The sequence below is a fragment of the Ambystoma mexicanum genome, chromosome 7p, assembly GCF_040938575.1.
Source record: "Ambystoma mexicanum isolate Mex_15411 chromosome 7p, UKY_AmexF1_1, whole genome shotgun sequence".
NCBI lineage: Eukaryota > Metazoa > Chordata > Amphibia > Caudata > Ambystomatidae > Ambystoma > Ambystoma mexicanum.
Window position 1 is genome coordinate 675,149,182 of NC_090939.1, and position 15,359 is coordinate 675,164,540.

A 15,359-nucleotide genomic window follows, 5' to 3' on the forward strand; every position below is an offset into this window, starting at 1 on the left:
ATAATAGCCTACGAATCCTAACAAGGATTGGATCTCTTTCTTCATAGCGGGGACGTGTAAATTCTGTATCACTTGAATTTTGTCAGTTTGTGGCGTTATTATGCCACGGCGACCGTGTAGCCCATGTACTTAGTACATTTGCCAGCCAGCCTTGTTTTCTTCTGATTTATGTGCAAACCCACTTTATTGAGGGTCGTCACAACCCATAGTAGATGGTCGAGGTGTTCATCCCAACAGGAGCTGTATACCACAATGTCATCCAGATATGCTGCGGCATAGTCCCATTGCGGTTGTAGAATTTTATCCATCAGTGTTTGGAAAGTGGCGGGTGCCCCATGTAGTCCAAAGGGAAGAACAGTGAACTGAAAAAGATCCTGAGGAGTGGCAAAAGCTGTTTTTATTGGTCTTTGGCCCTAAGGGAGATCTGCCAATAGTGCTGAGATATAAGGCTGACCCCAGACTTTCCAGCAATTCGTCCACCCATGGCATGGGACAGGCTTCATAATGGGACAATGCATTTAAGTGGTGGAAATCCATACAAAATGGCATTGTGCCGTCTGGTTTTGGGACCAGCACAATGGTTGAACACCAATCACATTTAGACGGTACTCTAGCATATCATTGATTTCTTTGATAGCTCGGCTCTTTTGCCTTTGGGTATGCGATAGGGTCAGAACCGGACTATCCTGCCAGGTTCAGTCTTGATAAAATGTTCTGCTTGATCGGTTCTGCCAGGCAGATTGGAGAATATAGAAGACACCGGGGATAATGCTCTCAATAACTCTTCTCGTTGAACCCTGGTTAGATGTTGGCCCCATTGCACATCTCTAATGTCAGCACTGCTTCTTGTAACCATCTGTTCAGTTAAGGATAAGTCAACATTGGTGCCGACCGCCACAGGGCTCGCTGTATCCTTCCAACTCTTTGACAGGTTGATATGATAGTTCTAAGTTTTGTTTTTTTCCGGTCCAGTTGTCCGACCTTAAAGTTCAATGGATCCAGTACCCTGGTAACTTTATAAGGGCCTCTGCACTGGGATAGCAGTATGTTTTCACTAGTGGGGAGCAGCACTATTACCTTGTCACCAGCCTTAAATGACTGCATACAGGCTGTTTTATTGTACTGGTCCTTCTGTCGAGATTGCACCATCGCCCCAGATTTTCTCTGGCATACTCTCCCAGGTGACCCAAGTGGTAACAGAGATTGCATACATAATCATGTTGGTTTCCTCTTGTGTTTCCCATGCTTCTTTCACTATGTCCAGGATGGTTCTGGGGTGTCTTCCAAATAGAAGTTCAAAGCGGGAAAACCCGGTCGAGGACAGAGGGGTGTCTCTGAGAATCATCAGAACCCAGGCTAAGGCTTTGTCCCAGCACAGACCAGTAGGTCCTGTCGCCTTTTTGGGCATATTTTTTATTGTTTTATTGTACCTCTCGCCAAGGCCATCCATTTGTGGATGGTATATGGCGGTCTTCAGGTGTTGTATCTTCATGGCTTTACAAACTTATTTCATGACAAGAAACATGAAGTTACTGTCTTGGTACGTGACGACTTCCCTAGGTATTCCCACCCAGGTGAAGTAAGGCATCAACATGTCACAGACTTGTCTGGCCGATGTTCCCTTCACGGGAACCGCCTTGGGGAATCTGGTTACATAATCAATCACGACTAGCAGATACCGGTATCTCTGACCGTTAGGTTCGAGAAGCCACACAATGTCCATCCCGATTCTCTGGAAGGGTTCCCTTATGAGAGGCTAATTTTGTAGGGGGACCTTTGGGGATACATGTGCACTCGTTTATTGGCACATAGGGCAGTTTTGGCAGTACTTGGCGACATCAGCATATATACCTGGCCAGGAAAGCCCTTGCAGGAGACTCTTTTGCATCATTGTTTTGTTAGTTTCCAAAACTACCTCATGGTGGTGGACCACTCTGGCACCCCCTGCAAATGTATCTCAGGGCAATTGTGCACTGTGTTACTGCAAATAAAACATACACGACAAACCAAACACTAAGAAATGACACAAGAAATAAGATAAAAATGGACACAAATGAAAACACACAAGTCAGTCTCAATTATAACAATGGAATACATTTATTCATACACAGCAAGGCATGACAAGCACTTCTAGCAAAACCAATTATCCAGTCCTGCTGGATCTATAATGCTAATAGCAAAATACATATTGCAGTGTCAGCATTCAGCATTCCTCTCCAATCTACACCACACATCACACTCTCTCTCTTATACAATCTCCCAGATCAATCAGAAATTCTCTCCTCTCAAGATCTCATCTCAAATGTGTCCCATCTCTCTCCTCTCCAGTTCCCTTGCAGCCAGCCAGTCAGGGCCTCTCTCCTTGGCCTCTCAGTGGTCTGGTCTTCCTGTCAACTCTCTACCAGTCTCCCTGCTAGATCGAACTCATCTGCCTCCTCAGCTCTCCCAGAATGCTTCCTCAAGCTGCATGTCAGTCGATTCTCCAAAAGCCTCTCTGCCAAACCGCCTCCAAGCTGCATCCAGAACGCTACTCAAACGTTCCACGCCTCTGCTTCCCAAACGCTTCTCTCTCTCATACCCCTCTCCTCTCAGGAAGTCCCTACTGCTCTCATACCCACTACTGCTCTCATTTCAGGCTCCCAGTTATAGTGTCAATTTATGTCACTCTTTCTCCATGGTTACATTAAGCATTCTCTCTCTTGTGTCAAACCAGCATTTCTAAATCCGGACAGCACCTGGAGGTCTGTTACGTCAATCTTGTTCTAGTCACCAGTCACTGTGTGTTCTTAGTCACCGTGACATTGCATCCTATCTTGTCTGTATTCTATGGCCTTCCCCTTTCTGTTACATTGATAGGTCATTTTCTGGACCTTAAAAGCCTGCTGGGATAGGTTAGTACCATTAGCCTCCCCTTACCCTACTTTTAGCCTCTCTCTATTTAAACACTTATTACAATGAATGTTCGTTTGAATTTCCCACAGGATCAGAATTAAGTAAATTGCTACTTTTCATAGCTCACCATGTATAGAAACAGAGAAGCCCCTACCCTGAAGATGGATCTTTGATCCGAAACGCGTTGGTTACTTGTTACAACCTTGAAGGGTTTCCCTGGAGGGAGTTATCTGCTCTAAGAGACAATTGTATTCCTATGTTCACTTCTTATTTGATGTTTTGATATTTTGTTACAAAAAGAAGAATCATGTTGATATCTGCTATCTGTTGTTTATTATATTAATTTTGTTTAAAATTAGAGAATTAAAGGGAAGAGATTCTCTAACATTTGTGTTGGGGACTGGTTCTATTGAATGAGATACACTGTTCATTAAAGGTTATAAAATACCTTTGATATTCAGCAAGAATTTGAATGAATGTACAAATACAAATTTAAGCCTTTATAGGCTAAATCCTTATTCAAACATTCACAAATCAACATTGGGTCCTGTACCAAATCAGGAGTGCATTTGGGCCTACTGGGTAGTAATACGCAGTTCTGTTTCTTGACAATTTCTCGTCCCAAGTGGCCTTGTGACTTCAGCCCGCCTGCACCTGAAACAACAACTAGAGATTAATTTAATTTCAAGAGACTGATATCTGGAAATTTGGTATATATTATAGATAAATTAATAACTGGCTGTCCACCCCTGCACCCCTATCTTAGTTATGAAACACCATCCTCCCATTTCTCCATTCATTGTCAGCGTTTAGCTTCTGAACTCCCTCTCTCCGTGCATGTCTCTGTGCTCCTCACTCCCTGCGAATGCCCCCATCTTTCTGTCTGTCTGCGAGAAACCCAGGGCCTGCTGATAAGCTTCCTTCTCCATCTTCTACTCGGGCAAGAATCACATCTTATCTCTGCCTGCCAAGAAACTGTTTACACATTCCAATCTTTTCACACTGTACCATAACAATGTCTCTGCAGAACCAAGTGGAGCTGCTCTGTGTGTCTCAATGAAATGGCTTCAGAGCCAGCTACCTGCTCTACAGTACCTAACACATTCACTCGCAAACCAAACGATATACCATGGCTCAATGCATACTTCTAAGTGCACATTCATGCATGTGTCTAAATGCATAAATAATAACATATGTCTAAACATGTCTCTACAAGGCACTTCATATAACAGGGCCTCTTTCTCTAGCAAACCAAATGGCTAAATAATATGGATAACTAATCTGAATGAATGATGGATAAACGATGAATCCCTAAATGAGTAATTAATTACTAATGATAACATACCAGGTTTATTCATATAATATCTGGTTTTATAGTTTCAGCCATATGTCCCCCTGTGGTATGGTAATTTGCCAATTGTATCAGATCTTCCCTGTAGGAGTATGGTATTAGAAGCTGTTCCTTCTCGAGATGGTTGGACCCCTTAATGACTCTGTACAACAAGCCTTTCTTTTCTCTGAAATATGGATATGAGGGGGCTACAGTTATGGGTTTTTGAGCCTGTTCTTGTGCTCTTTTAAGGCTTTCATCTGTCTTACTTTCGGTCTGGATTGAAGTTCGATGTTCCTCTAGTTTCCAATCAATCAGGCTGATTTTATGATGGGGTTTTCCCCATACCTCCTTGAGCTGTCTCCTAGCAGAGCGTGTTTTGTGCTGTTTGTGTTTGGGAGGGATTAGTTTGGTTTTAGAAAAAAGAACGGTTTGTAACCATTCAGTTGCCATGAGGAGTTGTGAGAAACGAGGGATTTGGGTACCAATCAAAACCAGAGCAGGCAGTGCCTGTGTTACTGCAGCCCTTACTTGTACCGATGAGCCTAGGAGCCCCAATATGATATCTCTTGAGGGATATGTTTTAACGTCCCCATGTACACATTTCAATGGTATAGTCTGGTATGGGTTGTTCTCTTTGTCACTTACTTGTGGAAGTATCGCGGTCTGTCGACGGCCACTGTCCACCATAGCCTGGATAGGTTGTCCTGTTAGAAATCCAACCTCTTCATGGTCTCTATGGCAATGCTGGTACAGGAGAAATCCACAGGGAATCGCAACCTTCCCAAGATGGTGGAGAATGTGGACAATCATCCCAAACTCCGGTAACTTTCTAGTTCTACAAGATGGTGCTTAGGAGAAATCCCACACTGAGGACACTGCACAGCACTTGTGAACTGCACATATGCAGGAAATGAGGTGAGAGCCGCACGTCGCTTTGTTTTTCACATTAAGCTACGACGCTGTGCATTCTACTAGATCTCGCTTCTGAGCATTCCTTTTTCCTTGCATTCTGCTTGATTTCCGAGCCTCCTTCTGCTGCCCCGCTTCCAGCATGCTTTCCGAGCCCCCCCACTTGCTCTTTGGCCCGCTTGGGCTCCCGTGCTCTCATTCTGCTATCCGCTGCTCCCCTTTTTCTGGCTCTCTTCCCGCATTTCCCCCCTCCTTGGCTCGCATTTTCCTTTCACTCCCTCTGACCTGCCATTTAATCAGCTGCATCACGCATGTATCTGTGCTTCTACTCATTACCTGGAGATACTGTCAAACTACTAAGCAGCCACCAACTCTAACGCGTGCGGAGACGTGTCTGCCCATCTACAACATATCCTTCTTCTCCGTGCTACTCTTTACTCCATTCTGGTATACACCACGTATCAGCAATAAGGAAAGATGAAAGACATGTTTTTCTCTTACAAGGGTTTTTTCCCCCTGGGCTTGGCCCGGGGAGCTTCTCTTGAGTTCAATTTTCTATTAGGTCTCAGGGATGGCTTTCTGGGTCTCGACCTGCACTCTTCACCTGTGCCTCGACCTGTACTCATCATTGGAACTTGCCTTACACTCCAAGGAAGCAGGTCAGTTCCTTTAACAGTTACGGCTACAGTATACATTAACATTTAATGGTAAGTGGTACAGTGGTTACAGTTGGTTACAGTTACATGTCTGTCCAACGTGACTTCCATGGTGTATGGTAGGTGTTTCTGTTGGAACCTCTGGGAGGGTTGGAATGCCAACTTTGATAGTTGGATTTTTGCTAACTTCTAAAAGTACCTTTAAGCGGCCGGCCTGACAAGAGGGAACACAAATAAAAATGTAAATACATCTTTTAATATCACCTTACCATCAAATACCTCCATGGACAGTTTTCCAAACAATCCCATCTCCAATTGCACAGTAAAACTGGCCAAAAATTCAAAACAACAATGGGAAGTTGTGCTAACCGAAGTCCAGGATTCCCGTAGCTGGAACTCTTTTTCCAGATGCGAAGCAGAATTCACAAACAGCCCTAAAAATTCTGCAGAAATACTATGCAGCTCATTCCCTCAGGAGTATTAGGAGGTTCTAATCGACATCATAAAGATCATCAACACGACACTTGCAAAACTCGAGACGCATGGCAACATAACACTGATTCTAGACAGCTGTTTAAGGAAATCATTTCTTAAATCTCCTGATCCCTATACGATATTCAACTGTACTGGAAACACTTTAAAGGATTTAGGAACAGTTCAGAACATAGATGAATATGATCCTCACAACAAAAACAGTGTGGATATTAACAGGGGATTCTACACTCTCTTTCTGTACCTGTGGCATTTTAGAATCTGAGAGGGTGGGGGCCGGGGGCAATTACGGGTCCCTGACCAGAAATGCTGCCGATCATGTATTTCAGTAATGAGGTTGTGAATATTCAGTATATAAAAAGGGACAATGTGCTAATGTGTGAAGAACATTTTGATAGCATCAGCATTCTGATAATGAATAACCAGACAGCTACTTTCTCGCTCAAGTTTGGAAAGGTGATCACGAAACTAAACCTGCTCACTCGTAAGAGTTTTTACTACTGATCGTGGTAGTGTTGAAAACTATGGGCCCCTTTCCGGGATTATTACATGGCCCGCGCAGGTCATGGAATGCCGGCCTTCCATTCATGTATGGATCTGTTAAGGGAAGAATATTTAAAAATGTATTCAGAGTTTATTCTGAAGAGCCATGACGTTCTTGAGAAGAGGGTACAATTGGCCAAGACACATGTGACGGCTGCTGCTAGGAACATTGCTACCAACATAAATGGCTCTGTGCTTGGAGCACTGTATGATTGTATAAATGAAAGGGCACAACAGACTGAACAGCAAGGGGCCGCCTTATCTATGTATGTTAACCTGCGTTAATAGGACAATAAAACAAAACCCCTGTCAACGGCCCATGAAAACCTCTAAAAGAAGAAAATGTCTGCACTGCTGCAGTTGCAAAAAGCTTGCACATGGCAAAGAATATCTTCTAAATTATAGCATTTGTACATTGCACGTCCACAGGATGTGCCAAGTCTGAACTTGACATTTTTCAGATAGCCAACAATACCAGCACAGAAAACTGCTACTTTTTAGAAATCTCGCTGCTATTCACAGTTAAGAGGCCATTGGAGTTCTTTATAGCGGGATCCCCACTTTACCTGTACCTAAACTACAGCTTGATATACCTCACATGCAAGATCACAAAGATAGATGGGTAAAATATAGCTGACGTGGCATGAGTGACTCCAGTAGCCTACCCTATATCCATCCTGTTTAATCAGGTGGATCTGATCCTCAGGGACCATCTGATATCCCAATCTAGAAACCTTTACACTGCTGCTAAACCACAGCAACAATGCCCTAGATACTCAACATAAAGCCAGACTCTTCTACATGGACACAGACAGCTTTCATGAATCTACCGCACTGGACAGTGTGAATGTCGGCTTTATCAAAAGGGCTGCATATGCGGCCAGAAGTCAAAAGTTTGATCTGATAGGATGTGTTTTTGCAAGAAAATTAATTAATGGGCTAGACTTTAAGCGGAAACTTACCAGTAACGCTGACAATTTCTGCCATATGCTAAGCCATATTAATGTCTGCCAATTTGTATGTTAAGCATGTACAAATTCAACTGGTGCATTGGGAGGCCATATAAATAGCCAATGTGACATATCCAGCGGATAGAGTAACCATCAAATTTATCAACATTCCAGGGAAGCCAAGTCACCAGTCAAGGCGTCCTCTTTATGGGGCAGTTGCCTAATATATTGGTCATAGGATTTGTGGATAATGCGTGGTGGAGGTGCATCCTATTCCGAGCAGCCTCAAGACCATTGTAAGCCCTGAAGTGTGTACCCCGGCTGAATTAGATCATAATAATTTGCTTCTTAATCTATGCTACTAGCTCCAGTCCAATGTACTGAATCTAGAAGTGCCTAATGCTGTGTGTGTGGAAACGTCATCATCAATTAAGAAAACTGTGATAATGGATTTTGATAATTCAAATGTGACAATGGGAAAGCTGTCTAGCTCACCATGTTTAACGGGTCTTGTTAACTATCTTGACCCACCTTCTATGTCTGTACCTCAACAGCCAGCAAGTAATCAGGGATCCATACTTTCAAGAAAAGAAAGGAGAAAGTTAAAGAAAGCGAATGCCCCTATGTGGGATGTAGGGCAATTATCTCAAAATGGTGTTAATAGTGAGGTCCTATGTCATGAACAGGATGGAAAAAGACGGGTTGACGAGAAGAACGCAAGGAAGAAAGCAGCCAGGCGTGAGAAGAGAATGACAAATAAAACAGGAAATTTAACACATTAGTTGCTGGCCGAATAGGAAAAGAAATGGGAATGAGTCAAACAGTAGTGTGGATAATGCCAGGTGGACCCCTCTCTTGACTCTGCTATGAAAAGCAGTGCGAGTGGAAATGGCCCACACATATCTATGAGGGGCCCTCTTCTGCTTAAGTTCCCTCAGGGCCTGAGGTCTTTTGCCAACCACATTTACCCGTTTCAGACTTTTTGAGGGTGCAAAGTCCTCTATCAACCGTAGTTGTTTGCTTCATATTTTGGGCCATCTACCGTTCCTCAGAGTCGTAAAACATGTAGACTTTGACTACCTAGAACAAGTGCAGTCTCATCCCTTTCCTCTAACAAGAGTGCACTGCCATTCATCAGAGGTGGTAGCCCTTGTTAGGGCAAACTTAGAACCCTCTTTAAATGGTTATATGATCTTGACTGTGCGGTTGATGACATAGTAGGCTGAAATATAATGGTGAAAGGTAAGCTAATATCAAATGGCTAAAAATCTAGAGAAATCTTTGCCTATAGTGTGAATTTAACTGTTCTAACGGTCAAAGTATCTGTATCCGCACAATGTATCGTACTGGTGGTGAATACTTATGACCCCCCTGTGGGGCAAGCAACTGTAGATATCCAACTCTGTATGTACAAAATGATGTGCGCTAGATCTGCCCATTGTAATGAAACAAAATGGATGATGAGCAAACAAAGCATGGATGAGGGCTGTTTTTTCAAAGTCCTGTGTCTAGTCATTGAAGAAAAATACCTTTTTTGAAAATAGACTTTCCTCATTTTGAGAAATGGCAAGTGCATGAATGTATCTGTAACTGTGGGTTTTTCTAGGACATTGACAATTACTTCACTGAGTATAAAAAAGGCATATTTCTGCTGGGGTTGGAATTGTACATAGGCCTAGTAGTGGTGTTGGGACAGCTATACCAGACCTCGTTCATCATAAAATGATATTCCTTGTACCGTACTAATTATACGATCTGTTGAAAGCGAGTAGCGTATTATTTAGCCAGCCATACAAAAGGTGTGAGAGCGGTATCTGTTATAAAACTGTCAAAAATACAGTGTAACATCTAGCACAAACTGTAACCCTGATTCCTACAGAATGAAAACTAGCCTTCTCCTGAGAAAATGTAATGCAATCAAAGTCTTTACGTGTGAAACATCTCTTGTGGATTTATTGCTTGGGTGGGGAACATGTTGCACAAGCTGTTACGCAAAATCTACTATGATGGGTGACTAGTGGGTATCAACAGAGGTGTAGAACCACTTTATATAACAAATGGGGCTGTTGATAAGAAGATCGAAAGAGAGAATGTGACAAAGTGGTTATCAGGGGGGGGGGAGTTTTACTGGGGCGTACCGAATTTCAGCTTTGAGTATTAAGTATTCGGCCGAATTTTGGCTAAAAACTAGCTAGCTATTCTGCTTCAGTCGAATACTTACTTGAATACTTACTTGAAGCAGAGACCAGTCACCTTTTTATGATTAGTTATTTCTCTCTGTGTTTGAGTGAGATAGCTAATTATTGAAAGCAGGGACAGGCTGCAACAGCCAAATAAGTTTTTTACTTATTGGCTGCTGCAGCCTGCCCCAACCAAAGGCCAAGGTAAGCCCTCTTCCCACCTCCCTATCTCCTTTTGTTACTCATTTAAAAAAAAATGCAGCTGTGGGGGCCACCAAGGCAAGACCCGGCAATCCCTGTAATTATTGCTTTGGGTTCACCGAGCCTTGCCCTGGTGGCCCCTGAGATCATTTGAAAAAGTAATGCTGCTGCTGGGGCCACCAGGGCAAGTCACGGTGAGCCCCGCAATTGTTGATGGGGGTTGCCGTCCCTTACCCTGGCGGCCCTCCAGCTCGTTTATAAAAAATGCAGCTGTGGGGGCCACCATGGGAAGACCCGGCAACCCCAGCAATTATTGCTTGGGGTTCATCAGGCCTTGCACTTGCGGCCCCCAGGCTCATTTAAAAAAAATGCTGCTGCAGGGGCTGCCAAGGAAAGTCTCTGCGACCCCAGGATTGTTGCTGAGGTGTCACCGGGTCTTGCCCTGGTGGCCGCTCCACTTGTTCAAAAAAATGCAGCAGAAGAGGCTACCAGGGCAAGTCCTGGTGACCCCCACCTTTGTTGCGTGCATGGCGCCTCTCATCCCATTTATTAAAAAAAGCAACTACAGGGACCGTGAGGGCAAAACCCAGAGGCCCCCCCCCCCTCATTGTTGCTGGAAGAGTGGCCTGGCATTGCGTTTGCAGCTCCCTCCTCCCATTTACAATTTAAAAAAGCGTGACTCAGCGACCCTGCCATTGTTGCTAGAGGGGGGTTGCCAAGTCTTGTCCTAGCAGCACTCCACTCATTTCCCCCCCAAAAAGCAGTGGGAGCAGCCAAGGCAAGATCTGGCAACCGCTGCAATTGTTGCGGGAAGGGGCAGGGCTTGAGGGGCGACTCTCACTTGTTTAGACATGATGGCTTAGTGGATCTGCTGGTAATGGCAGATATTATTTTGCTCCAGGAGACTTGGTTATTAGGAGAGGCCCTGTTTGGTGGCTATACCTGTTATTTTAAGAAAGCAAAAAGGAGAGAGAGGGGACAACCATGTGAGGGCCTGGCAACGCTAATATCGAATGGCTTAAAACCAAGAGAAATTTTTGCCCACATTGTGAATTTAAATGTTCTAATAGTCGAAGTACCTGTATTCGCACAATGTATCCTACTGTTGGTAAATATTTATGGCCCCCCTGGGGGGCAAAGCAACTGTGGGTATCCAACATTGTATTTAGGAACTGATGTGTGCTAGATCTGCCCAGTGTTATAACAATAGATTTGTTATTTGTGGTGATCTCAATGTTAATTTATTTATTTATTTATTGGACATTAGTATGGTGCCTATACAGAGGTGTTTCCAGGCGCCACAAGGCAAGATGGGGGTTGGAGGCATGGGAATCAAATCACTGATATATATATATATATCAGTGAAAAAACTTTGTTAAAGGGATGTTATGGTTAAGTTGCGCTAGTAAAAACCTATGAAATTCAGTGAAAAAACTTTGTTAAAGGGACGTTATGGTTCCAAGTAAAACCGAGAAACCCCTGAAATTCGACAGTTATGGTAAGCTAAGCAACCATAACTCGCGCCACCACTGTGCACTGCTAAGACTAACACCCACGACATAAAGATGACATCACAAATATCATTGATGGCATCACTGAAAACATCACATGTCTGGCTCACTCTTTTTTCCTTTACCGACATATCTAGGGTACATGGTTTTCTTCAGTAACAGTCAGAAACTAAACATTTTATTTTATTTGTAGACATATCCTTCAAGTAGGTTCTAACAGTAATTCCCTTACAGTCCAGTCACATCATATGAAACATATACATAGGGGAAGTCACAAACGTGAAAGACAGCAATCATTTTTGTGTATAAAGATAATCAATAGAGGTATCAGCACTTTCTGATAGTCCTGTTGTTTTTTTATGGCTCTACTATCCCTGTATATGGTCATATTTGTATACATTGTACTCACACTACTTTCCTTAGGGTCCAATCACATCATGTGATACATATATATAGGGTTAATAGCAGCTTTGAAATACAGCAATCATTTATTTGCATGAAAATAATCAGTTAGGTTATGAAATCTTTCTGCTACTACTTCTGCTTTTTTACTAACATCACTTTCCCTTTATATACCCATATTTGTATGTGTTCTTGTCTCTTTGTGTTTTGCCTGTAGTAATGCAATTATATAATACATGGGTTTTATTAGCTATTTATTACATATTTCACAGTATACAAAATTCTATTAATAAAACAATATAGTTTCATTATTCAACATATCAACTTTACGAATATTATACCTTTATTATTTATGCTGCACACAATGCCTATGTTTCTGCATGAGTAGCTTAGTATACTACATAGAACTTCATAATAGAATGCTATTTATATCAATGCATTGCTTAATGCACTAATTAGCTCTTGATATTTCTTCCAATGATGTTTGACACTTTTTTCTCAACATTATAATAAGAATCCCTTGTACAGACATTTCATGAAAAGTAAATGCATATGTGATGTCATCAGTGATGTCACCAATGACATTTGTGATGTCATCTTTGATGTCGTGGGTGTTAGTCTTAGCAGTGCACGGCGGTGGCGCGAGTTATGCTTGCTTCGCTTACCATAACTGTTGAATTACAGGGGGTTTTCGTTTTTACTTGGAACCATAACGTCCCTTTAAACAACGTTTTTTCCCTGAATTTCATAGGTTTTTACCAGCGCAACTTAACCATAACGTCCTGTTAACAACGTTTTTTCACTGAATTTCATAGGTTTTTAGTAGCGCAACTTGACCATAACGTCCCTTAAACAAAGTTTTTTCTGAATTTCATAGGTTTTTAGTAGCACAATTTTATAATAATAACTCTGATTTTATGTACATGTAAAATTGAATATACTGAACCTTCTCTACTTATTTTGATGTCTGCGAACTTTTTTAATGTCTGCGGACATGTTCGGACAACAGTACCACTACCTAAAAACTCTTGGGGGGTATGTTTGATTGTTATATCATAACATATGAACATTTTACAAATTCACAAACCAGCACACATACACATTATGGGGCCGATTCATGGAACAAACGTGCGCCGAAAATCCCAGCGCAAGGAGGCGCAAGCGTGAGAAAGCAATCGCACGCGCACGCGTGCGATTCAAGGAAGGCGCTGCGCTACTTTCGCACTGGTTGTGCGCCAAATCCATGCATGGCGCACGCGGGCACACATGTCATCAAACGGAATGCGCTTCGCGTACAGCAAAAGCTCACATAGCGCAGCGCACACAACAAAAGTGGGCGGAACAGTGGGCGTAACACGCGGAATGGGGAACAATGCGTGAAACAGAAGGCGTAACTGGGGAAGTACTGATGGGAACTACACGGAACGCCCACACGCACGCGAACAACCCGTATTCATGGATTCGAATACGGGAAACCCGCGCACGGCAAAAGACGCACACAGGCATCAATGCGTCCGCCACACGAAGGCAGGCGGAAGCGTCCCCGCGCACAGCATAAAAGTGCGCGCAAACAACAAACACGTATATACAGCTACGATGAATGCCCCATTTGTCGCAGCACTGATCGTGGGAGGAGGAGAATAGCCAGGGCATACATTTTTTCACCATGGACAAGCCTTTTTGGGATGATAGATGACCAGGTCTATGGCAGGTATAGGTTTCCACCCCATATCATCCTAGACCTGGTCAGGGAATGGGAAGATGACCTAACATCCCCCACCCTCTGCTTCCAAGCATTGAGCCCCTTGGAGAAGGTGCTCAATGTCCTGCATTTTTTGCCCACTGGGTCTTGGGTATTGGCAATCATGACAGCGCGCCCCTCAGTCTACAGACACATATACATGCCCAGAACACCCGCAGAAAGGCAGGCCGTTGTCCAGGACTTTTACAGGGTGGCACACTTCCCTTAAGTGCTCGGTGCCATAGATTGCACCCATGTTGCCCTGCGTCCACCCAGGGCCACTGAGCACATCTACCGAAACCGCAAGAACTGGCATTCCATCAACGTACAGGTGATATGCGATGCAAAGGGAATCATCACCTCTGTTTATGCAAACTACCCTGGCTGGACCGATGACAGTTTCATATACAGAATGTCTGCCCTGAGCCGGGCCCTGGAAGCTGGGCAGCATGGCGACACATGGCTTCTAGGTGAGTACAAATCCCTGTGCACATGCATGCATGTCACACACATACACAAATACACAAACCCCAATAATCACAACCATTATCACCTCTCCAGGGGACAGTGCCTACCCTCTGAGCAACCATATGATGACGCCAATCCGGAAACCCACCACACCACCCCAGGTAAAATACAACGCGGCCCATATTGCAACCAGTGCCATAGTGGAGCGCACATTCGGAGTGCTCAAGTCACGCTTCCTCTCCCTTGACCGCTCTGGCGGGCAGCTACTCTATGCACCCCCAGTAGTGTGCAGGATCATTGTGGCAGCATGTGTCCTGCACAATGTTGCAACATGGCACGGCGTACCGGTAGACATGGTGGTGCCCCCACATCCCCAACCACGGGCACAGGCGCTGCCCATGGGAGGGGATAGGGCATGTGGCGAGGAAGCCCGGTCCCAGCTTGTGGCCAGATTTTTCACCTAAACTCCACACCCTGTGGAGTGCACACAGGCCTGGCACATACCAGGTGACAATCGATGATGACAAAGAGACAGTCCACTGTCACAACCTTACCACCCTGAGATTGTTGCCATGGAATTGCCACATTGTGTGCATCCCTAGCTACTTAAACGCAAGCAATCCTGTGTGACCAAAAGGCATACATGCAAGGTGTGAATCACACAGACCTGCAAAACAGGCCATGACTATCACTGGTATGTCACTCAAACCCTCCCAAACCACAACATGACATGGCAAGCAATAGCCATACACCAACACAGTACCAATAAGGGACACATTGCCATGTGAAAAATGTAAATGGGCATCAGACAATGATGCCTGAAATGGAATCAGATGAAATGACTGACCAACAACCTCCCACCCAAAATAAGTCATACCCAAATGCATTCCAAAAGTCGTATTTGAAACATAACAATGAATGCCTGTCCACATGCACAATGTGCATTGCATAATCAACACTGCAGCTACTGTGTGCCGTGTCCCCCTCCTGCAACACACTGCTCAGCGCACAGCACAGTGAACAGCCATTGTGTGTGATGCACACTGTCAGGAACTGGAGATTGTGGAAGCGCTGGAGGCTA